The sequence below is a fragment of the Falco naumanni genome, chromosome 2 (genome assembly GCF_017639655.2).
Source record: "Falco naumanni isolate bFalNau1 chromosome 2, bFalNau1.pat, whole genome shotgun sequence".
Classification (NCBI taxonomy): domain Eukaryota; kingdom Metazoa; phylum Chordata; class Aves; order Falconiformes; family Falconidae; genus Falco; species Falco naumanni.
The window spans coordinates 21,892,546-21,901,372 of record NC_054055.1 but is presented as its reverse complement, the minus strand read 5'-3'; the positions used below and the strand labels follow the sequence as shown (position 1 = coordinate 21,901,372).

General features: G+C 37.9%; 1 protein-coding gene across 1 annotated transcript in view; it reads right to left on the bottom strand.

The window, feature by feature from the left end:
- Positions 1-8,827, bottom strand: part of GUCY1A2 (guanylate cyclase 1 soluble subunit alpha 2) — a 178,244-nt gene that overhangs the window by 19,852 nt on the left and 149,565 nt on the right. The window lies entirely within an intron of this gene.

The window sequence follows — 8,827 nt, the reverse complement described above, 5'->3', positions numbered from 1 at the left end:
TCTTCATCTTTGCCCCTCCCAAGATATTTATTCCTTCTCTCAATCAATTTGAAACTCAAAAGCATCAGGGGAAAGAACCTAATTAGCTTCAGTGGATTTTCTAATAGGTTGTTTATTTAATGTATCTAAAGCTGATTTCTGGTAAATAAATCAATTAATGATTCCTGTTGCCAGGAGAATTTTCCAGGATTCTCAGCACATGTAATGGCACTTCCTTTACTGAGTATTTTTCCTGGGGTTTGGCTGAGACAATCTGCGTGAATTCACTGAAATATAAAGGCATTTTCTTCCCAGCTTTTAAGTAATCAGTTGGTTAAGAATCCAACAATGTTTCTGCCTTTGAACTTCTGTGGTGGTCTTTGTTTAGCATGTGGTTTGAATGTCATAATCTATTTTCCAGACTGTCAATTTTATGATCAAAATAATGTAATCTTTTCTAAATTGCGCAAGAGTTTGCAGAAGCCTCTACAGAGAAGCTTCTTTCTTTTAATTTCTGCAATGCTTACAGTAAATATCTTGAGATTTAAAACTACAGGCTTAATACACTGAAATAACTCTTTGGTGCTTCCCAAACTAGATTTCTGTAAGCAACTGTTGAACTCTTAGAACTTTCTGCGTTAAAACTGTAAGTTTTTGCTGCAGTAATTGTTCCCCAAATTGACTTCACTACGGAGCATCTGGCCTTGCTAAAAATCAATAGTTTCCTTCTCAGAGCCACTATTATCTAATTGTAATTACAGTCATACAAGTCTGAAACTGTAATATATATATTATTTGATTCAGTTCAGGGCTGGCACTGAGTTTACTTCATAATTCACATTATTTTCCTCATAGAACAAAAGTGCAAGTTATTAATTAAAGACCTTACTTCCACTTGTTTTGTGAATTGTAACTTGCAATGAAATGCTCCAGGAGTGATGGGTGACTAACTCATTAGTCCTTGGAAATTCCTCCACTGCTGTGGCTTGTGATAAGACTCCACATCCCTGTATTAGGTGCACTGTTTGAATCAGCCTCTCACTCTCAGAAATTGCATAGATGACCTTTATTGGGATAACATTTCGGCTTCCAAGCAAGTATGGCAGGAAACCTCCTTTACCAAATGCTAATGGAAGCTACTTATGATCGTATTCTATCCTGCTTACTTTCATTTATACTTTTAAGAAAAAAAACATTGTTGGCTTTTGTAATAATACTATTAGAAAGACTTTGATCAGGACAAAAATGGCCTCTTAGCATTCTTCTAAAGAAAAAGTTCTTCAAATTCCTTAAATATATTGGTCCTGACACTTGGTTTCCCAGGCTGAGAATGAGATCACAGTTCAGAAATTGCCTCTGATTTCTTATAGCTTTGTGTATACACTAAAGAAGTAAGTTATTTGCTAATACTCAGTGTTTAGCAGTGAGGACCTTTTTCTGCAGGAATGTTCCCTCCTATATTTAGGTCATTCATGATGTTAAAAATAAAACAGTAGCAGCCGATGGCCATGGCTCAGATCTACAGTCTTTTCTAGGTTGCTTGTCTTCCTTTTCATGGGTACAAAGAACTCCAAAAGATACTTCTGCTGAGCAGGTGAATGAATAGTGCAGAACTTCACAGGGGCAAGGCCAAGCCATGCAATCAGTTTTGCATTTCACCTCTTGCTCAGTGGAAGAGCCAGTGTAAAACCTTTTAGGTCTGGAAAGTTTCCTGGGTGGTAGCAGCCATTTCTGGTTGTTTGTCTCGCCTTGTGGACCATTCTCAGAGCATTTTGTTGTGACCTGTTGTGGAAGACTGAGAGCACAATCTGTTCTTCACTTCAGGAAATTATATGGCAGCTTAAACTCTACATAACATGTCCCCAGATTGTCCCATAGTCACAGAGTTTAAGCTGAAATTATACAGTCTGCAGCTCAGGAATATGCATATAACAACTAGTTTGAAAAGATTCCAAAGCATTTATCTAAGCGGCATTTCCTGCATCACTTCTGTGTATTTCCCTTAAGAGCACTATTGCAAAGGATATTTTTATAGTAGGTCATTTACAGGTTCAAAACTCTGGGTTCCACTGAAGTGGCTGGATATACAATTTACAATTCAGTGCTTAAATTGTGAGGGTCGGGCTACTCAAGCTTTCCTATAAATCACCTGGGACTAGGTCTACCCTCAACTTGTCTTCTTAGTTGCTGTTTCAGGGGAGGAAGAATTTCTTAAACACCGATTTGTGGTTGATTAACTTCAACAGATTCCCCTCCTAACATGAAATCTTCCAAAACTGTTTAAATTCTTATTCTGCCCCTTCTCTGGTGGAAATGCTGTTGTTTTCAGACAATAAGAGATGGTATCTGAGAATTATTCTATTGATTTTTTTCATTTTCAGTTCCTTCATTAAAAAAAAAAAAAAGGTGTTAGTATGGGAACAGAAAATGTGGTTATCTTCTAGTGGAAACAAGAAACATTCCAAGGTCAGGAGGTCTGTGTGTGAATGAAAATTGGGATCATATCTAGCAGGAACCCTGAAGAAGCTTTAAAAAGCTGTAGCTCTTTTGCACAGATGAAATGATAGGGTAATTATATTTCAAACTATTTTGGCAAAAAACAGTCATGTATTCATCACAGTTCCTATATACAGAAAATGAACTAACACAGATTTGTTACTACAGAATTATTTCTTGCAGGGCCCTCCTTGCTAAGTGCATGCTTTCCACAATTATTCTTACTCTCTCCATGGCCATTAGAAAGCAGTATCACCTCTTTATCTCTCCATCTCTGAGAGATGTCAGACCTTTGTACTTATCACTGAATGCTGTGAAGATTAATTAATACTCATACAAAACAAGTACCCCTGCTTGCCCTCAGGCTCAGCAGGAAGGATGGCTGCAAATATTTAATGATTTTTTTTTGTGAAAAGTGGGCTAACTTGCTCCATTCCTTTCCAAACAAGACACAAGCACAAACTGAAGGATCTGTCTAAAGGGAGAAATAAGATGGTGAGAGGGGCAGCCACTTGGCAGCCTGGAGTAGACACTCCTTTGAAATACAAAAAAGCAACTCCTTCAGAAACACAAAATATGATCTTCTTTGAGAACTTATTTTCCACAGCTAAAGCAATAAATGATTGCCATGTGCTAACTCAGCTGTAGCTGCTTTGAGAACAGCAGTGCTGAGGAAGCACTCGCCTGGCTTCAGCATGTTCTAATACTTGGAGTTACACCATGAGGTTTATAGTGGTGGACTTGGCAGTGCTAGGCTAACTGTTGGACTCTATGATCTTAAAGGTCTTTTCCATCTTTTAGGCTGGAAATTCTATGGATCTATGAGGGCTTCAGAGCACACATTGCCCATACAGTGTCTGGAAACCTTTGATACCTCCTCCCCACTACTGTGACTAGTGCTTGCTGGACGACACTAGCGCAGATTGCCACGCCCCAGCAAACTGCAAATCCCAGCAGTTTGTTTGGCTGCAGGAGCCTAGCACACTGCATAGTTTGTAGTCCTTAGGGGTCTGCCTTTTCTCTTACCGTTTACACCAGGTGGCTTGTATTAAAAGCCACCTTCAGGCCATACAGTCAGGACAAATCTTTCCAGAGTCAACATATAACGAGGAGCAAGCAAGCAACCCTGGCAGTGGTGCAGCCCATCCTGGGCCAGGATCCTCCTCTTGCTTGCCAAGCTTGCCACTTGCTGTCCCCTGACCGGAGGAACAGTTCAGGAGTATCAACCTCTCCTCAGAAGAAAGTGTACGGTATCTCTACCTGCCTGCATGGTTGGCTCCCCTCGTCTTCCTCAGGCACTCCACAAAATGTACGGTGGATATACTTTACATTACAGTTCCTGGGATAAATGCCATAAACTGATATACATATATATGTGAATATAAAATATGCATATGTATGTATATATAACAGGTATTATATAATAACTTTCAAACACATCTTCATACCTAATTACACATGACACTAATTATAGTATTTGCTGCTTCAGTAAACTATGTAACAGGAATGTAATATTCAAATAAGGTACTAACAACAATAGCCAAATATTTATTCAGCTTTGGTTTTGCATATGTATACATTTTAACCTCTGTATAATGAATTTCCATGTACCCTAAATAAAAGTCATATTATGATAGGGTTTGGCAATTTGCTGAATCAGAGTTTAAAAAGTATCCACTCAGAACTGAACTTTCTTTTGGAAAAATTGTTTTGTATAGACCAAAATTTGAACAATATTTCTAAAAGAAATACAATACACTACAAGAAAGGAGACTATGCACTGCCTATCTAAATATAGTATGCACCAAGAAAAGCAAAGCAGCCAGGTCAATCCTCCATAAAATGTCACATTTCACAGGGACAGTTATCAACAAAATAAAAGGTTCTTTCTGCCCAAACTTTTAAAGAACTGTAAAACCTGTAGTTAACCTTGTTCACATCCACCTATTGATTGGTAAGTTCGGAAAATTTAATTAATGGCTTCTCAAACTGGTTATCAGAAAACTGTCTCCTGCTGGATTGCTGAGCCCTTCCTCTGCGGCAACAAGTGGTGGTCACGTCGCCAGCTGGGCACCTGGTTTGATAACATACACCAGCTCACTTATTTTCATATGATTTCAGATGATAAATTATTATGGCAATCATTAGAAATACAGGTAGGATGCTCATAAAATACACTGCATAAAGATATGAATCTGCTATAGTAATGCCCCAAACCAGCACATTTGGTTCTAAATTTTAGTGGGTTTGAATTTCTCCCTCAGTTTCTGTGTATGCTAGGAAGACCAGGAGACTGGAAAACCCCTGACTTTGTCTGGATATAATTAATTTCATAGAGTACTTTATCATTTTTTAAAGTATGGAATTTCTTGTATTAGTGCTTTCCCTTCATACAGATCAATCATAGTAAGATTATGAAAGGGCTAGCCATGATTTTTTAATGTTATAGATGTATATCACATGCAGCTATGCAGGGTAAGTGTCTATCACTGACTTTCAATACTTTTATTTCTCACCTGCCTAAGCAGGAAAAATACTGGCTCTCTGATTGTGATATTAGAGAATTAGGCTCAGAGGATTTGTCTGAATTTGTCTAGGCATGCGCTTTTTGTAGATTTAGCAGTTGTCTAGCAGTCAGATGACTATTGCCTAAATATGTTTTAGCTTTAGTTTAGCTGTGTGGAACTGTGGTGTAACATACACTGTTAACTAATGAACAGTGATCTAAGCGTTACTCTGTGTAGAGTGAACTGTTTATGAACCTTGAATAAAAATGTAACATCACAAAGCACAAGCATGGGCGGACAGCAGCGGCCCCAGGACCGTAATCACAACTCACGGTGATTACAGGAGTGCAGCCTTGTGGACATAAATGACACTGGGAACAGAAAACCAAGAAAAACACCAGTGCATTCTGACTGGATTTTTAATACTGTAAGTATTTTTATTAATTATTTTTAAAATTTTTTTAATGTTTAATTAACAAAAATTTTGTGTCCATGTGTAAGCTGTGCTCCCTTTCCGTCCATAACTAAATTTCCTCTCTACCAATACATCTCATGAAAGCACATCTGGTGAATTGACCAATATAAATATATATTTTTTTCAAGGTTGCCCAGAAATAAAATTTAAAATAATCTGAAAAGGCTCTTGGAGAGCAAATCCATTTGTGTGTCCATATGAGGAAGAAAAAAAAAATATATATATATGCAGTTGTAGATATAAACTGTAGGAAAAATATATTGATTAAAATAAAAACTATAAGAAGTTTCTAGAAATACACAGTTTTAACATACAATCCCAATAAAGATAGATGTCCATAATCCTTCTTAATTACCTAAAGGCAAAACTTCTTCTATACAACATTCCGTGAGGTAACTGCCAAAACCTATTCAAATTCTGCAGTTTTAAATCAGTTTTAAAGGCTGAGGGGCAATGTAGGCAGGCAAACAAACAGTGACCTCACCCAGCTCAATAAGGAGGTACGCTTGGTTGCTCTCTCTCCTAAATCAGGGATACAGGCTGTTCATCTTTGCCTAAGCTCAGGTCCCAGATGTATTGCCCAGCACATGATAATGGAAAGTATCTGTACTCAACACTTGATGCCAGAAGCACCGTCTCCACATGGGAAATATGTGCTGGAAAAGACCAGAGGTGGAAAGAATAGGGAAATGATAATTCATTTTTAAATAGTTACTTGAAAAATAGCAACAATTATGTTTACCTGCTTTTGGTAACTGCTTAGAGATCCCAAGGCATTACACTGTAATGCTATTAGGGAAACAGGATGAATGTCGGTATATTATATTAATATCTGATAAACATCATTATTCAAGGCTGAAACAAAGAATTAAAAAATACTTAAACTCTCTTCAGTGCTGAAGAAGAGTCTTATAAATTTCACTGTACTTCCTTCCTGAGTATGGAAAATAGGGCAATTTTATTCAATCCAGGGTAATGCAGATAAATAAAGCTTGGGCTGGATTTGCCAGTTTACTAAAGGAACAAAGATTGTGTTATTATTCTCCTATTCCTTCCTGGTCATGTTTAAACAGTGACCAGTCTGGGATCCTCTACTCCAGTTTCCACATGTTTCACTGGAAGTTTTACCAGTGATGTTTCAGTGCTTTCATTTTACAGTGCTCAGTAATTCAAAGCAAATGAGGCTCTGTAATCCTTCAGTTAAAAGACCTGTCTGAGTCAAGACAACAAGATATTTTGAACAGAAGTGAGCCCTTACCCCCAACGGATTCAAAGGCCACCTTTGGAAAAGGTGCTGTTTCACACCGCAGAGCTCTGCCCAGGCAGGTGTAACTGGAGCAAGGCTACCCCAGGTTCACTGCTGCTGCTAGGCAACACCACCATCTTACAATTTTAGACTCTGATTCTTGCATAGGCAGATTATGGGCTCCCAGGGAAGTGTGTGAAACCAGTAATAGGCATTCTGAAGTGTGATTACAATTTGAATGCTGATGACGCTTTATAATGCATAATCTGTACTGTAAAATGAAAACTGATAAGTATTAGACATGTCTCCAGTATCTGCATGCTTTGTAAGCACAAAACTTGTATCAGAATTTTCATCCGGGGCATGGTAGACACAAACACATAATGATAAATGCCCGTAGTTTTAATTAATTGAAAATTCTGTTATTTTCACACTGATTGCAGAATTATCTACTTTGGAAAGCATTGCTTCTTAGATAATAAAAATATTAACTGAGTACACAGAAGCACAATATGATCAAATAGCAGAATTTAATGGAATGTTAGGTCAACTAAAAAGACATTTCCGTTTGCAATGAATGACTTTATTTGCACACAGCAAATTATACAGATGCATCAGATCACTGCCTGTTTATTTGGATAGTACCAGTATATTATGTTTAAACCTCCTGGATCACCTTCAGAAGCTCTGAATAATTCTGCCCTATAGAGTATTTTGTAATAGCAGTCTCTCCTTGGCCACTGTATCAGCAGTGTCATTTCTTGACTTCTTCCCTGTCTGTTCTCATGCTTTCAGCCATGCCAGAAGGTACGGTTTGAAATAGTCTAAGTTGCCCCACACACATTCATTTTATTTTCTCATATAATTTCTGATGCATGTAAAATAAACTTGTTCCTAACTTTTTCATAATTACTTGTACCCATTCATCTTGAATGATAACTGTCTCTCATTTGAACGTGTATTTTCTTGTCATTTCTGCTTCCTTTACCTGTAACCATTTGCCTAGCCTGTTACCTGCACTTAAAGTTCTCTGAATCCACCACTGAATACGTTCACAAATAACAGCAGATTTTTTATATAGTGCAATAATCCAGATAACAAATACAGATCATTCTGTATTTCATTGTGTTTTGTTTTGCAATTTTACTTTACAGCATTACTGCATCAGCCATTTTTCTACTGTCTTCCCTTTTTGAAAACAACCGTCTAAGTCTGTAACTTTCTGGAAGGTAAGCCCAAACATGATCATGTAAGGTAACAGTTTGGCCATCCTGAAGCAAATGGTCCTATTCCTACTGGATGTCCAGGATTAAAGGGAAGTGAAAGAAATTGTAGCCCTCTTTTTTATACAACCTGGAAGGTATACAGGATGATAAAATCAACTCACATTACGTTAGTTAGGTCTTGGTAAGAATGCTCTCCAAACCCAAGTTACCAGCATTTGACTTGTTACAGTATGGTATGACCAGTGGCAGCCAGGCAGAGGTGAGACACAAACAGAAGTCGTCTTCTCTGTGCTACAATGTAATTGGGAGTCAGATAAAGGGCAGCACAAAAGCATGGATTTCTAACAAATTCTATATACAAGCCCTCAAATTGGCTTTCAGAACAGACTTTCTACCAGCAGTGTGATGAAATGAAAACTTAAAATCATAGAATCATTTGGGTTTGAACTGGAAGGGACCTGTAAAGGTAATCTAGTCCAAACCCCCCACAATGAGCAGAGACATCTACAACTACATCAGGTTGCTCAATAATGACCACAAATTTGTTGTGGCACAGAAGAGGTGCCATATCACTCTCATAATCAAACCTAACAGCATTGACACTGGTACACTGAAAGTGACTCTGGCTCCAAAATGCCAAGAAAAGAGTTTTGTGCATCACTGGACCCACAAATACTCACTGCTATTATTTCAAACTGTGTTTTTCTTAAAATAATATGAAACTGTCTAGCTCATCAATTTCTGCTCTCAGGGGCACAAAATTGAGCAACACCATAGCCCTGAGTGGAATCAGCTCCCTGAACCAGATTTGTGAGAACTAAGATCTCTCTTCTGAAAAAGTATGGACTGCACTTTCAGAATATCTCAAAGACCTTCTCAGGTTGGAGAATATCCCTTT